Here is a 15,525-nt window from a genome sequence, read left to right as displayed (position 1 = left end):
TAAATCACAGAGAAAAAAATGTGACAATGAGTGTGTACATGTCCATGAATGAGTGAAAAATTGTGCTGAACACTGGAATTTGACACAACACTGTAAAATGATTATGAATCAATAAAAAATGTAAAAAAAAATAAATAAAAAAAATAAAAACTTGTTATAAAATTTTTTGGTAAGATAATGGTATTATGCTTATTTCATAAAAGGAGAGAGTGACTCTATCTTACTGAACTATTTGAAATTTACAAATTAAATATGTCTGGAATATGGTTCAAAAAAGTCCAAGGGTAGGGATGGGTAGTGGTAGATAGAAATATAGAGAAAATAAGACTGTCAATAATAATTCTGGAGGCTCAATGATGGGTACACGGGAGCTCTTTACACTATTCCCTTTAATTTTATATTAATGTATGTTTAAAATACTTTGTAATAAAAAGATTTAAAAAAAACACTGACTGGAAATTGAATTACCTGCTGACGACTGCAAATAGTCTCTATGTAGTCTCATAAAAGATTAATGCACAGTCAGGCATAGGTGAATTTATTATGATCAAATTATGTTTATAAAGGACTAAAAGAAACCATCTGACAAAAATTTCACTAACAAGCAACATGCTAAACTCTTCTATATAATTAACAAGCCTGTTAACAATATCAAGCCAATTTATGGCTTTCCATGAAAAAAATACACAGTTTAAGTATGATTTATTTTTTAATTTTTATTTAAGTTACAGATAATATTGCAGCGTCATCACTGTATTTCTACTCCCATGGTACTTCTGGAATTTATCATCATCAGACATATTGCATAAGTGCTACAGTTCACTGAGCTCCAAACAGGACTAGTTTTATCTTGTGTACAAAAACCCCTTCCTGCTTTTCTACTCTGAAATACAGAGCCAAACCAACAGATGGCAGACTGAGAGGGAGGGGGTGGTAATACGGAGGCAGTTACAAGAGAGCACCATGGAAAAAGAAAACAACACTAAGAACTGAAAGATACAACTTAAAAATACAAAACATTCAGCAATTCTTCAGATTTTTTTGCAAAACAATGTCATCTTGTCAATGATCAATTACTTTAAACTGAAGTGATTCTGTTAACTTGCATTTGACTTTATTCCCTTATACAGCATACCTTCAAGAGTTTTGAAAAGTTCCTCTTAATATCTCATACCATCTTGGGGAGTGATGGAAATATTAGCTATCTTGATTGTGGTGGTGGTTTCATTGGTGTATACATCTACCTAAATTCACCAAATTGATGAAGAACTACAAAACATTGATTAAGAAAATTAAAGATGACTTAAAGAAATGGAAAGATATTCCATGCTCTTGGACTGGAAGAACCAATATTGTTAAATTGGCCATACTGCCCAAGGCAATCTACAGATTTAATGAGATCCCTATCAAATTACCCATGATATATTTCACAGAACTAGAACGAATAATCCTAAAATTTATATGGAATCACAAAAGACCCAGAATTGCCAAAGCAATACTGAAGAAAAAGAATGAAGCTGGAAGAATAACCCTCCTAGACTTCAGACAATACCACAGAGCTACAGTAATCAAAACAGCATGGTACTGGCACAAAAACAGACATATGGATCAATGGAACAGAATACAGAGCCCATATATAAACCCACAGCCCTACAGTCAACTAATCTTAGACAAAGAAGGCAAGAATACACAGTGGAGAAAAGACAGTCTCTTCAGCAAGTGAAATGGAAGAAATACAAATGATCAATTGGCACATGAAAAAATGCTCAAAATCACTTATTATCAGTGATCATGAAATGCAAATCAAAAGTACAATTAAGAATCACCTCACACCAGCCAGAATGGCCATCATTCAAAAGTCCACAAATGACAAATGCTGGAGAGGCTGTGGAGAAAAGGGAGCCCTCCTACACTGCTGGTGGTAATGTATTTTGGTGCAGCTATTATGGAAAACAGCATAGAGATTTCTTAAAAAACTAAAAATAGACTTACCGTATAAGCCAGCAGTCCCAGTCCTGGACATATATCCAGAGGGAACTCTAATTCAAAAACATACATGCACCCCAAAGTTCATAGCAGCACTATATACAAAGCCAAGACATGGAAGCAACCTAAATGTCCATTGACAGATGATTGGATAAAGAAGTTGTGATATATTTATACAATGGAATACAACTCAGCGATAAGAAAGAATAAAATAATGCCATTTGCAGCAACATGGATGGACCTAGAGATCATCATCCTAAGTGAAATAAGCCAGAAAGAGAAAGAAAAATACCATGATATTACTCATACATGGAATCTTTAAAAAAAAAAGAAAAAAGAAAAAACAGGATACTAATGAACTCATCTACAAAACAGAAACAGACTTGCAGACATAGTAAACAATCTTATGGCTACAGAGGGGAAGTGGGTAGGAAGGAATAAATTTGGGAGCTTGAGATTTGCAAATGTTAACCACTATATATAAAAATAGATAAAAAACAAATTTCTTCTGTACAGCACAGAGAACTATATTCAAAATCTTGTAGTAACCTTCAATGAAAACAAATATGAAAAGGAATACACACATATATATACACACACATATATATACACACACATATATATACACACACATATATATGCATGATTGGGACATTATGCTGTACACCAGAAATTGACATGTTATAATTGACTATACTTGAATTTTTTAAAATTTCATCAAATTGTACATATGAAATATGTGTAGTTTACTGTACAGGAATCATACCACAATAAAGGTGCTAAAAATATATATATCTCAGATCAATTTAAATTAACCAAAGCAATTCAAAGTATCTTCAAAATGAACAGAGGAAACAGGGGACAACTAAACTTTTATCAGCATTACACTACTGTTACATTGCATGAGCCTTTCAGAAGCTACCAAACTTTCTTTCTTCTGACTTCAAAAAAGCAAAGTGGCCTACCCCTATGCTAATCTAAAACACAATCAAAACAGGATCAATATTGCTACAGCCTAACTGGTAGAAGGCTTTAATGAAAAAGACTGGTTTTAAAAAGATTACAACAGTGTTGCTATCAGAATTACAGTTTTAATCTAAATTATATTTCTTAAAATTTTTCAGTATCACAAACACTAAGAACACGCCAATTATAATAGGCCATTTTGCCCATTCATCATGCCAAGTGTCTTCTGCTTCCAGATTAAGCAACTTTCCAGTCACTAATTTAAGAGATCAAGCCCACAATACCATACAGTGCAGAAGCCCACCACTCACACTGTGGCAGTTTTGCAGAGGAACAGCAACTTTCTTTACGAGTAATCTTTCATAATAGAGGGTCTAGCAACTAGAGGTTATTCAGGGATATGTCCTTAAGCAGTTCTCTCTCCTCTGTGGAAGTTTATCAAATGGAAACTATCTACCCTGCCTCTCTCACAGAGGTGTTATGAAGATCAACTGAGAAAATGTTTACCAAACTCCTTTGAAAACTGAAAAGCTACATCCAAATGTAAGTCATTATTATTTCACTACTTGTTTGCACTCTAGACTGTTTGCAGGATAAACCTGCTCTCTAATATCTTTGTGTTTCAAAGTCTACAAAGAAAAACTTATTTCAGGGCATAAAGATGCACTAATATGCACCTTTATATAGCATAGTTCAATCCTTATTCTAATTGTTGCTCTCTTCTAACATCTATTACCCTTCTTTGGCAGAACAGAATCAGAAGCATTCTTTAAGAAGTCAAAGCAACATGTGACACCTAAAATTCTGTTTCACTGTCAACAGGAGTTGCTGAACACCTATGTAGAATGGTCCTGCCCAAACGACGTTATTTGGATGAGATTTTAGATCGGCCAAAACCATCACAACAAGGTGAGCCGTTTCCATGCTCTGCCCACTACAATTTCTACCAACGCCTGCCTTTGTTTCTGAACTCTAATCCAGGCTCCACCACTTTCTAGCTAGGTGATCTTGGGCAAGTTACTTAACCTTTCCGTGCTTCAGTTTCCTATCTTCAAAATAAACAGGTTAAATTAAACATGGTTTAAATAATAAGTAGTTCAGCTAGATTTTTAAAGTTCTTATAACAGTGCCTGGTGCACAATAAATGTTCAATAAGTGCTACCCAGTATCATTCCTTTATATGTGCATCGGTCCATACCACCTCCACTAAATTACATAAATCTCTTCATCATTCTCTTTTCAAAAGAATGAGTAATTTTGAAAAATCAGAAACTATGACCATATTACTGACAAAATTTCATTATACATCACTGGATGCTTAGCTGTATAAGAAAATTCAATTATATCTTATATAAAAGATACTGGCCTCCACATGCTTTTAAACTTAACACATAGATAATATAATAGTCCTAGTTTTAGATTAGGTTATCCTAGATTCCTAATGCTATGAGTTAACAAAGCTGCTTATTTAAATTGTATCACGTAAAAATTCCCATTACCAAACAGTTTTATTGTATAGTGACTAACAGGAAAGGTCTCTAAAAGGGCGAAATTTAAAAGGAGTTCTACAAATGCTACTGTATTAAGTTAAGGAAAAAAAAAAAAAAACCTTGGACAATGATGTACCCCTCCCAAAAATCAAGATCAAGAGAAACCTTACTTTTTTTTTAGATTCTTTACAATTTATGGGGGGGGATTAAGTTTGTTTGTTGGTTTATAGAGGTACTAGGGATTAAACCCAGCACTCTGTGCATGCTAAGTACACACTCTACCACTGAGCTATACTCTCCCCAACAAGAGACTTTAAACCAAGAGTTTAGAGTGAGGAAAAATACCCTGTCAGAGCAAAAGCAAATATTACTATTACATTAACATCACTAACATTATAATTAGAGGACAAAGAATGTTAAACACTGCAACAAACACAAGAGCTAAACTTCAAGCTAATTTTTTACATATTACTTAGCATATTCTTGGCACAATTATATGCTCTTAATCATGTTACAAATTCTAAAACTTAACATTTCACATTTGAGTATCCAATGCAAAAAAATTCACAGCATTGTTAACTGACTTAATAGTTCTCCTTTGGCTTAAAATCTTAAAAAGGCAGAATCACATAATTTAATTCAGAAATAATTTTATTCCACAGACAACTTTCTAGAGTTGCATCCCTGCCTTACTATGTGCCAGACTCTTCTAGGCACTGAAATGAACAGGACATATACAGTTCCTGCTCTCATGGAGTTTACATTCTAGTGAGGAAGACAAGTAATAAACAAGTAGAGAAGTCATTAAATTTCAGAAAGTATACTATAAAAAATAAAGCAAGAGAGACAAGGAGAGTAGGGGCAAGGTGATCTCTACTTTCTATAGTGTGATCATTGACAATCTCTCTAAAGGAGTAGACTCTGAGAATCCCTTTGTAAGCAGACACCTGAATGATGTGAAGGAGCAAGCAGTGCGAAAACCTGAGGGAAGAGCAGAGCAAGAACAGTTATCAAGCCCTGGGAATGTACCTGGGATTATCAAAGAATATAGGAAAGTTCAGTGTAGCAGAGTGGAGTGAACAGAGGAGGTAGGCAGGGACGCACCACATGGTGGAGGACCTTTCAGGCCATGGCTAGGAATCTGGCTATTATTTTCATTGTAAAAGGAAGTCACTGAACATATTAAACAGAGGAGTAGCCTATCTGATTAACAGTTAGAAAGATAATTCTAACTATGAAATGAAGAAAAGACTGTAGGAGGTCAAGTGAGAAAGCAGGGAAAACAATTAAGAGACTACTGTAATTATCTAACCAGGAAATGATGGTGGTTTAGACCAGAAAAAGAAGGTAGAGATAACGATATCTGATCAGATTAGAAATATATTCAAAAGATGGAGCCAAGAAGATTTGCTGATAGGCTGGTTTTAGGGTACAAAGAAAAGAGAAGAATCACAGTTGACACCTAGGCTTTTGGTCTGAGTGACTAGTTAAATGGTCCTGCCATTTTTGCTAAGAGCACATTCGGAGGAAATGGTGAGGATAAGACTCACAACTTCTATGTTGTGCAAATGTACCTTGAGATGCCTTTTACAGAGCCAAGTGAGATGTGGAATAAACAGATGAACTATGACACTACCTCAGGGAAGGGGTCTGAGCTGAAGATATAAATACGGAAGTCAATCAACATATAGATAGTTTTTAAAGCCACCAAAATGGATACACATAGATAGGAAAAACTTTTTTGTTTAATCCTCACCTGAGTCCTGTGAGGTAACAACTATTATTATTTCCATTTTATACATTAGGAAACATGCTAAGAGATTAAAACTTATCCAACATCATTCTGCTAATAAGTGGTAGTAAGTTAGAAAACAAACAAAACAGAGCTAATTAACTATAATGACCATGACCTTTCTCAACTGGGTTTCTTTCATCATCTGAATCATAGAACCTGAAGTGAACACTGGAGTGAATCTTTTCTCAGTTCTCCCAAGGACAGCACATAACCACTGCCATTCTAGATGCACTGGAGAGAAGTTAATTCTTCACTTACAATTAATGCTCAAATGTCCTAGAACATTAGGGTTTAGTCCTCTCATAAAATCCCAGTTGAGGAAAAACCTATACTATACGACTATTATCCTATTATTATTATTCCATTACAACTACTACTACTATTAGTAGTACGAATCATTTAAAATAAGAGGAAAAAAGACTGGTGAACAACCAAGCTACCATCCTGTGACTTTTCATGGCCTTCTCTTTGTAACTAGTAAAATCAAGTGTTATTTGAGGTTGTTATAGCACCAAAGGTGACAAGACTACACTAGACCTTATTGGTTCCACTTACAATAAGCACTCAGGATGTTTTCCTGAGAACATCAGTTCATCAGAAAACCACTAGAATGTAAGCTCCTCCAAGACAAGAATCTTTTTTTTTTTCTCATTAACGTGTTCCAGGCACCTGGAACGATATCTTTTTGGGGAAAAGAACCTAAATTTCCAGTCTCGTAGAACTTGTCACCTTGTAAAGTGTGGGTGCTTTTCATGTTGTCTTAATTTCTTAGCACCACTAAAATCTGATGGGATTCTTCTAATCTAGAACTTTAAACTTGTCTTCCTTAAGATTGGCCTTGTTTCTTATGAAAATATAACAGGTTCCAGATACAGTCATTACTGGTCAAATAACTACCATACTATGGTGTCAATATACTGCATGTACAGTTCAAAATAACTAGCACACAACATGAACCAAAAACTACTATCTCATACATACTCTAGAGGGAAAAAATATTCTCCTTACAATTTCAGTTATCCTTTGTTAAACTCCACAAGTATTTCAGAGCACAGATACAACGAATCCATGCAGCAACTTCATTAAATGCAGAAAGTTTCAAATGAGCGATCCTGGCTAGACCAGAAATGGCATTCTAGTTTATTTCACCTGCACATAATAACCTCTATGTATCAGTGCAATATTACTGGACAATATATTTCACTTTCAAGCTATAATAACCTGCTAATGGTAGGCATTAAGGCCTTTCCACAATCGGTTCCGGTCATTGAAATGACTGTAGGATATTTTTAAAAATCAGTCTTCTCTGGCCAAAAAATAAAAATAAAAAGCACAACAACTCATTCTTTTGGTGAGGCTGTGATGAAAACAGGTGATCTCACACATTACTAGTGGGAACGCAAAGTAGTACAACACTTCTGGAGGAAAATGTGGCAGTATGTAATAAAAATACGTATGCACATAATTTTGACTCAGCAATCCCACTTATAGGAATCTAACATGAAGATACACCTCTTACAGTATAAAAATGAATATGCATAGGTCATTTACTGCAACATTGTTTATAACTGCTAAATACAGAAAACCACCTAAATGTCCATACATAGAAGAATAGTTAAATAACTTAGGATACATATATACAGTAGAATATTATACAGCTGTTAAAAATGGAAAATATCAGAAGATGATATCTTCAAAAGAATGCACTGATTTGGAATGATTTCCAAGAGTTACTACTACATGAAAAAATAAAGTGCAAAAGAATATCTATAACATGCCACTCTTCATATAAGAAAGAAGGGAAGGAGAAAACAGTTTGGCAGTTCCTAAAACAGTTATCATATGACCCAGTAATTCCACTCCTAGGTATATACCCAAGGGAACTGAAAATATACGCCCACATAAAAATTTGTATATTAATGTACATAGCAGTATTGTTCATAATAGCCAAAAAATGGAAAACCAAATGTCTATTCATTGATGCATGGATGAACAAAATACAGTATATTCGTACAATGGAATATCATTCAGCCATAAAAAGGAACGAAGTATTAATACATCCTACAGCACAGATGAACCTTGAAAACATTATGTTAAGTGAAAGAAGCCAGGCACAAAAGTCCACATATTTTATGATTCCATTTATATGAAATGGCCAGAATAGACAAATTCATAGAAACAGAAAATCGATCAGTGGTTACTAGTGACTGGGGAAGTGGGACTAGGAAGTGACTGCTAATGGATACAAGATTTCTTTTCCGGATAATGAAAATGTTCGAAAATTAGGTAGTGGTGATGGCTGCACAACCTTACAAATAAACTAAAAAATGATTTAGGGGGAGGGTATAGCTCAGCAGTAGAGTGAGTGCTTAGAATGAACAAGGTCCTGGGTTCAATCCCCAGTACTTCCACTAAAAAATAAAATAAATAAAATAATTAATTTAAAAATACATAAAGAAACCTAATTACCTCCCCCGCCAAAAAAAGAACAATGATTTATACACTTCAAAAGGGTGAGCTTTGTGGTATGTGAATTCTATCTCAATAAACAAAAGGTGTATAGGACAAAAAAAGGAATATTAAAAAAAATACATAAAAAGCACACATAATCTATTCATTTGTGCAAAAAAGATAATGGAAGGATAAACCAGAAACTAAAGAAGCTGGTTACCTGGGCATGGAAAACAAGTGGGGAAGGGGAGGAGGAAGGGTAATGGGAATGGGGCAGGAGGAATAAGGAGTATTCGTCTCTGAGTGTATCTTTTAATGGAATGTTTAATAATAGTAATGTTTCATATACCAAAATAAAATCAGCCAGAACTGGGGAAACCCAAAACATTATAAAGAGTAAGAAAAGGCAAGGAAAGGTTTAGCTCAGTGATAGAATACATGCTTGGCATGCCGGAGGTCCTGGGTTCAATCCTCAGTACCTCCATTAAACAAACAAATAAACCTAATTACCTACACCCCCCCCCCAAAAAAAAGAGTAAGAAAAGAACCTAACTAAATTACAGATGAATAATACAACCACACTAAAGGAAGTGAGGAAGAAAAACTAACTTTGAAAAGCAGTATGTTGACTAGATACTATAAGGCTAAAGAAAATAAGAAAAAAACTGTATACAAATACTACACTCTAATTGGTAAATATGTTTTTCGTAAGACTTAGCAACTGGGGACTACTTGATGTGCATTCTAAAATGAAATAGTATACTATGGATAATGAATGAGAGCCAAGTTTCTCACTGTCAGGAAAAAATAAGTTACAAATAAGAAAAGGTTGAAATGAAGCTTGTGGTGCTGGACTGGAATAGAAGACATCAATATGAATTTAAATACGGTTTTTAATATAGACAGACAAATACAGAGATGTGTATATGGATATGTGAGTGTGTTCGCTTGCATGCTCTGTCCTGTGAGGGCCAGGAGCAATGACACCCCAGTGAGCACATCTAGCATCCAGATCTTGACTTAAATTCTATTCTCCAGTAAAAGGAACCAAATCTTCTTAAAGAACTGGTTGATTCCAGGACAGGTACAAGGAAAAATACAAGTTGCGCATGGAATATAGCCTGCGATGCCAGAATACAAAGAAGTACTCCACAAAGGGTGGAGGCCAAACTGAAAGGGCTGCTAATGGCAAAAACTGGAAGAATCTGAGCAACAAAATAATGATAGTATTTGATTATAATCTGTAGAATAAAATAAATACCTATCAAATCAGACTTATAAATAATTTAAGAAATAAATGACGAAGGGACATCTCCTTCTTACAGAAGAATTCCAATAATAAATGTAAAAGGAATGAGGGAAATACAAAATCACCAGTAGGCAAACACCATAGTAATAACTGTTGCAGACAAGATCCACCAACAGTTGCTAAAATCAGTGGGAGAAAGTTTGAGAAGAAACAGTATATCTGCATTGTCTCAAAGTATCTCTCAATTACAAAAAGAAGAATAGTAACTTTATAGTGGAGAATACAGCAGAGTTTACCTTAATAACGCAATCAAGGTTGAAATATCACTAGCAATGAGACATATCAACACCATGTACATCATTTTGTAGTTTCATTGCAAGTATATATAACTTCGATCTAATCATGAGAAAAACATGAGACAAACACAAAATGGGAAAAATTATACAAAATAACTAGTACTCATCAAAAGTGTCAAGGTCATCAACGATAAGGAAAAACTGAGGTACTGTCACAGACTGGAGAAGGTGAGACTAGGAAGATAAGACAACTAAATGCAATGTGGGATCCTGGATTAGATTCTGGAATAGAAAAAAAAATACACTGGAGAAGAACTAATGATATTCCAATAAAGTCTGTAGTTTAGTTAATAATATTTTACCAATGAGAATTTCCTGGTTCTGATCATTGTACTATAGATGTGTAAGCCGTCAACATAGAGGATGCTATGTGAAGGGTACATAGGAACTCTCTGCACTATCTTAGCAACACTGCTGTAAGTCTAACATTATTTCAAAATAAGGTTAAAAATAAATAAAATCCATCAATTGATCATTTTATGCAACTGTCATATTTCCTTGCTCAGGGATCTCATTTGGAGTTTGATATTCCCATCAATTTAAAGAGCCCAGTAAGTGAGAGCAGAACAAACTAAAATCATAAAAGCCAGATCTGGCATCTAAAAAGTAAATTGTCTATGTTTTTTATACTTTATACATCTTTCAGTTGAAAAAAAATTTGCTGGCTGTTGTGACTTTACAATCTTCGCAAATTTTAGAGGACCAATTTTTTTATATTTTCAATACAGTGAAAATCTGTGGCATGTGTCCGTAACAACACATTTCATCTGTTAAGCTGAAGTTTTATGTCCATAAAAAATTATCAATAAATTGTAGTAAGTTTGTTATTTATTATTACACAGTTGTCCAACCATAAAATTCAAGGTTTTTTCACAAGTCACTTTGCTTTTATTGTAATACAAACTTCTCTCCACACCCAAAACCACAAAGTCATCATTCTAGTATTTTAAGTTCTAAAGATCTGAATTTAAAAAAATCAGCTGTTCAATGTATCCAGTCCTGTGGAGTAATTTAGTCTTTAGGGGGCGGGAATGCTTGGTACATTAGAAATGTATTATATTTATCATCTGTATTCTCTGCTAACCAACCCTGCCTAACCAACAAGTCTTTCAAAATTCCTTTAATCAAGTGGGATTTTCAGATGTTTATATTAATAAACAGATTAAGAGACACATTTACATATGCTTTCTCCTCCATGCACCACCAGGATGCCTGCACTGGGAGTGGAATACATGACCAGCAAAAGAATGGGTAAGTGTCACATGCAAACAGCATGACTAGAAATTTAAGAAGCAAAGTGATAAGAACCTTAGGGAAAGCAAAATTCATAAAAGTTTAGAATTACGAGAGGCCTTAATAGGCCATTTGATCCATTCCAATGACAACCTCAGACAGATGACAATCTATCCTATTTTTAAAAGCCTCCACATTTCCAGCCTCCCCAGGTGTCTCATTCTGCCATCTAATCCTGTCATGTGATTTGGGAGAAATATTACAAGACTATTTTTTGCCCTACCTAATGCTTTCTTTTCTCAAATAATATAACAATACATTTCAACTCACTTCCAAGATTTATGAATGTGTAATAGATGCTTACTACACATGCATATATATATATATGTACATATATGCATACAGGCACCTAGGACACTCAATTTTACTTGTATAAACACACAGTATAGAAATGTACATAATCATGGGGGTGGGTATAGTTCAAGTGGTAGAGTGCATGCTTAGCTGGGTTCAATCTCCAGTACCTCCATTAAAAAAATAATTAGACAGACCTAATTACCTCCCCACTCCCCCACCCTCAAGCCAAAAACAGAAAAGAAACCTACATAATCAAAGGCACATCCTATCTCAATCAGAAAGCACTATGAATGTTCATGTATGACTGAAGCATTGTGCCGTACGCCAGAAACTGACACACTGTAAACTGACTATATACTTCAATAAAAATATACATATACAAAATATTTTTAAATAAAGAAAGCACTATAAAATAATGTCACATGATTTTAGTCTAAAAATAACTAACGGAAATCAATGTTACAAAACCTTGAGATAAACAGGTTTCTTCCCACCATGAATAATCATAGTTTATTTGCTTTCCACAAACACTACTTCTTTTCAGTACCCACCAGAGGCAGAATTGTAAAAATACATATGTACTATATCCAAGAAGATTATAATTTTTAATGTTATATTTTTTAAAACCATTTAGCTAACAATCCTTTTGGAAGAGGTCCCAATGAAAGAAACAGTGATGACAGTCTACGGCCAGTGATAATGAACAAGTAACCAATTTTAATCAAGCAGGCCAAAGTGACTCAAATAAAACAAATCATTTTGCAAGTCTCAATCAAGGATGAGCCAAATACTATTTGAAAATATTAAATGTCTGTTAGGAATTACACCAAAATGTTAACCATGAAATGCTACCTCTGGAAATGGAATTACAAGGATAGATTTGTTCAAATTTGGTATTCCTATTATTCTGAGTAGCCATATTTTATACAGTATTAAAGACATTATTTTTAAACTGAGGCAAATTCTGACCCTGTGTTTCATAGCTCTCGAGGATACACATCATGTCTTTTACATAACCTCCTGGGAGAGATGGTACCAGCTCCGGTCCTCCTCGTGTCTCCAAGGAACCTGCCACCCATCACAAAAAAAGGTTTCACCATGTTCCTCGGGACAGCTCCTGTCATCATCCTCCTCATCTCACCCCAGAGACTAAACAATGCAGCTCGTCTCCCCTCCTGGTAGCAGAAGCTTTAAAAATTGTCATTTTATAAAGGCTGAAGATTTGGAGAAAGGTTTACCAGATGATGAGCTGCCCCCACCCAAAAGCAGAGGAAAGAGGAAAGACAAGCCGTCCCAACCTCCATCCCTCAAAAGGCGGCTGGGGACGGGGGCACCGAGGTCGCGACTCTCCTCAGATCCTGAACCAGTCGGACGGCCACCCCACCCCCCAGTCCGGGCCCTGGCCGGCGGCGGGGCTCTCGTTAGCGGATAAAGGGGTGGGGGAGAAGGTCACAGACGCGACCCCCTAGGGTCGAGGGACAGGTACAGCAAGCCGCTGGAGGGGCGGGTCCATTCGCCCTCTCGGGCGAGCGGCACCGCTTCTACCGCGGCTCCTCCGTACGCGCCCAGGCGGCGAGAGGCCTCTGGGGCCAGAGAGCCGCACGGCGCCGGGAGGATTTCCTCAGGCCTCGCCTGCCGCCCACCCGGGACCCCGGCGGCCCCGCTCCGAGGCAGCCCCGGAACGGCCACGGCCGGCCTTGCCCGGCCGGCGGGGCGCACGCACAGTCGGCCAGGAGGACAGAAGAGGAGGCGTTACCATACGCGGCTCCAGAGCTGGCGGGGGTGGGGCGCGGCTCCAGCGACCCGAACCCGGCTCGGCAGCGGCTGCGGTGGCCGCGTCCTTTATTTTTGCTGCAGCAGCGGCGACTTGTCAAAGGAAAAGACGTAAGAGGCGGCGGCAGCCGCGGCAGGCGAGTCTCGCGGGATTTGGGTGGAACTCTCGCGCAGTCTGAAGTCCTCGCCCCGCCCCCCCAGGCGCTGCGCGGGAGGCCTGTGGGGCTGGGGGAGGAGCACTGGGTTGAGGTTGCCGGAGGACAGGAAAAGGGACGGGGATTTATTGAAGAGGGTGGGGAGCCTAGTTTCTAGAGACACCCCGCCACTGCACAGCGCTCGCATTCCAGCCCTCGCCGAGTCCGAACAGCCCCATCCGTCCACGGGGATCGGACTCCGTCTGAGGCACAATTGAGGGCGTTTCACAAAGGGCTGTGAGGAGTCGGGGGCTGGGCAGCGCGCCCCGTTTCCCTCGTGGTGGGCGTGGAAGACCCCACCTCCCGGCGTCCTGGTGCCGCGCGACGAAGCGACGCACGGAGAAGCTGGCTGCAGGGGCCAGGCGGCCACACCTCTTTATCTCGGACGCGCGCCACGCGCTCTGCGCTCTTTATCGTCCGCAACACCCGGCCCTGGACTTCTGGCAGGTCAAGTTCGATCACATGAAACCGTCTCACTAGACTGACTTCTGTCTTATTCACGTATTTGCCCTGCAGGACTGCCAAAACCCTGCATATGCTGGGGCCTGCAACTCCTCTTCAGCTGAGGAACACGGAGGTAAGTCGTCCTTTGGATGACTTACATCCTTGGTCTTGACCTCGACCTCTACAATGAAGTCCCGTGAGTGCAGGAACCCTAACTGGCTTAGTCATCATGGTATTCCCAGCACCTAACACCGGTCCAGGTGCTCTTTAAATTGTTGAAGGAATACACCTGTCCCCGTCTTCCTTCTGTGCCTGTTCTTACTCCTAAAATCCGCAATTCTAGCCAACTTCCTGCTGTCCTTCATTGAAAATATTGTAAGGAGTACCGATAATGTGTAATTGACTGAGGTCATGGAGCCCTCCAGAAGTTCACAGTCTAATTGAGGACATATGAGGAATACACAACATACAAGCCATGTATAACCACTAATGTAAAGAATTATGGTATAGGTAAATGAAGGAGTGCTTGCCCCATGGATGTATGTGGAGTTAAACCTGATATATGAGAGGCAGTTTAGCCCAGGAGTTATGTGACTCATTGTCAAATAATTTGTTTCACTGTCTGGCATAGGTGAGAATTCTGGAATCACGCTTACCAAGTGTATGACTTTGGACAAGGAGCTTGACCTCTCTGAACCTCAGGTCCTTATCTGTCAACTTAAAATGTCAGGTCCTGTTATCACAGGGTTCCTGTGAGGAGTGAAATATATGTAAAGCTCCTAGCACATATTAATTACTCATTAAATGCTAGGCCTCAATATGTGTGTAACTTTCAAGTTTCTCCGTGTAAAATGTGTGTCTATGTCTGGTAAACTAGATGTGAGGGACTGGGTATAAATGGAGTGATGTCATTGTTGCTAGAGCTTTATGATCTGGGTATTGTGTGTGACGCTGAAACAAGGTTAACAAGCATCCTCGTCATTCTCATTTTAACTTACTGATGATGTAGGCATCTCGGCCACCCAGAGCACCCCATGACGTTCCATTTTTCTTGGATTTGTAAAAATATACTACTTCTGCCTGTTCTCTTTCAAGAAAAGAGCTTTGCTTATTTTAAAGGCCAACTGAGAGGTTCCCTCCTTTGCCCTCTCCTTAGCTTCACCCTCAGGGCAGTATGGACATAAGAATTGAATACAATTGAGTCCCATTGCATACAATTATCAAATATAGT

General features: G+C 37.8%; 1 protein-coding gene across 9 annotated transcripts in view; it reads right to left on the bottom strand.

The window, feature by feature from the left end:
• The window catches only part of HERC1 (HECT and RLD domain containing E3 ubiquitin protein ligase family member 1), a 175,920-nt gene extending 162,148 nt beyond the window's left edge, over positions 1-13,772 (bottom strand). For 7 of the 9 annotated variants that reach the window (XM_072962271.1, XM_031679494.2, XM_072962274.1 and 4 more), the window contains exon 1: positions 13,640-13,772. The gene's annotated coding sequence lies outside the window, so the exon portion shown is untranslated. The remainder of the gene's footprint in view (positions 1-13,639) is intronic. The other 2 variants (XM_031679502.2, XM_072962272.1) reach the window with 2 other exon arrangements.
• Between the last annotated feature and the right edge of the window lie 1,753 nt (positions 13,773-15,525).

This window comes from Vicugna pacos, chromosome 6, assembly GCF_048564905.1.
Source record: "Vicugna pacos chromosome 6, VicPac4, whole genome shotgun sequence".
Classification (NCBI taxonomy): domain Eukaryota; kingdom Metazoa; phylum Chordata; class Mammalia; order Artiodactyla; family Camelidae; genus Vicugna; species Vicugna pacos.
Note: the sequence above shows the minus strand (reverse complement) of the source record. Positions and strands in the feature narration are given on the sequence as shown.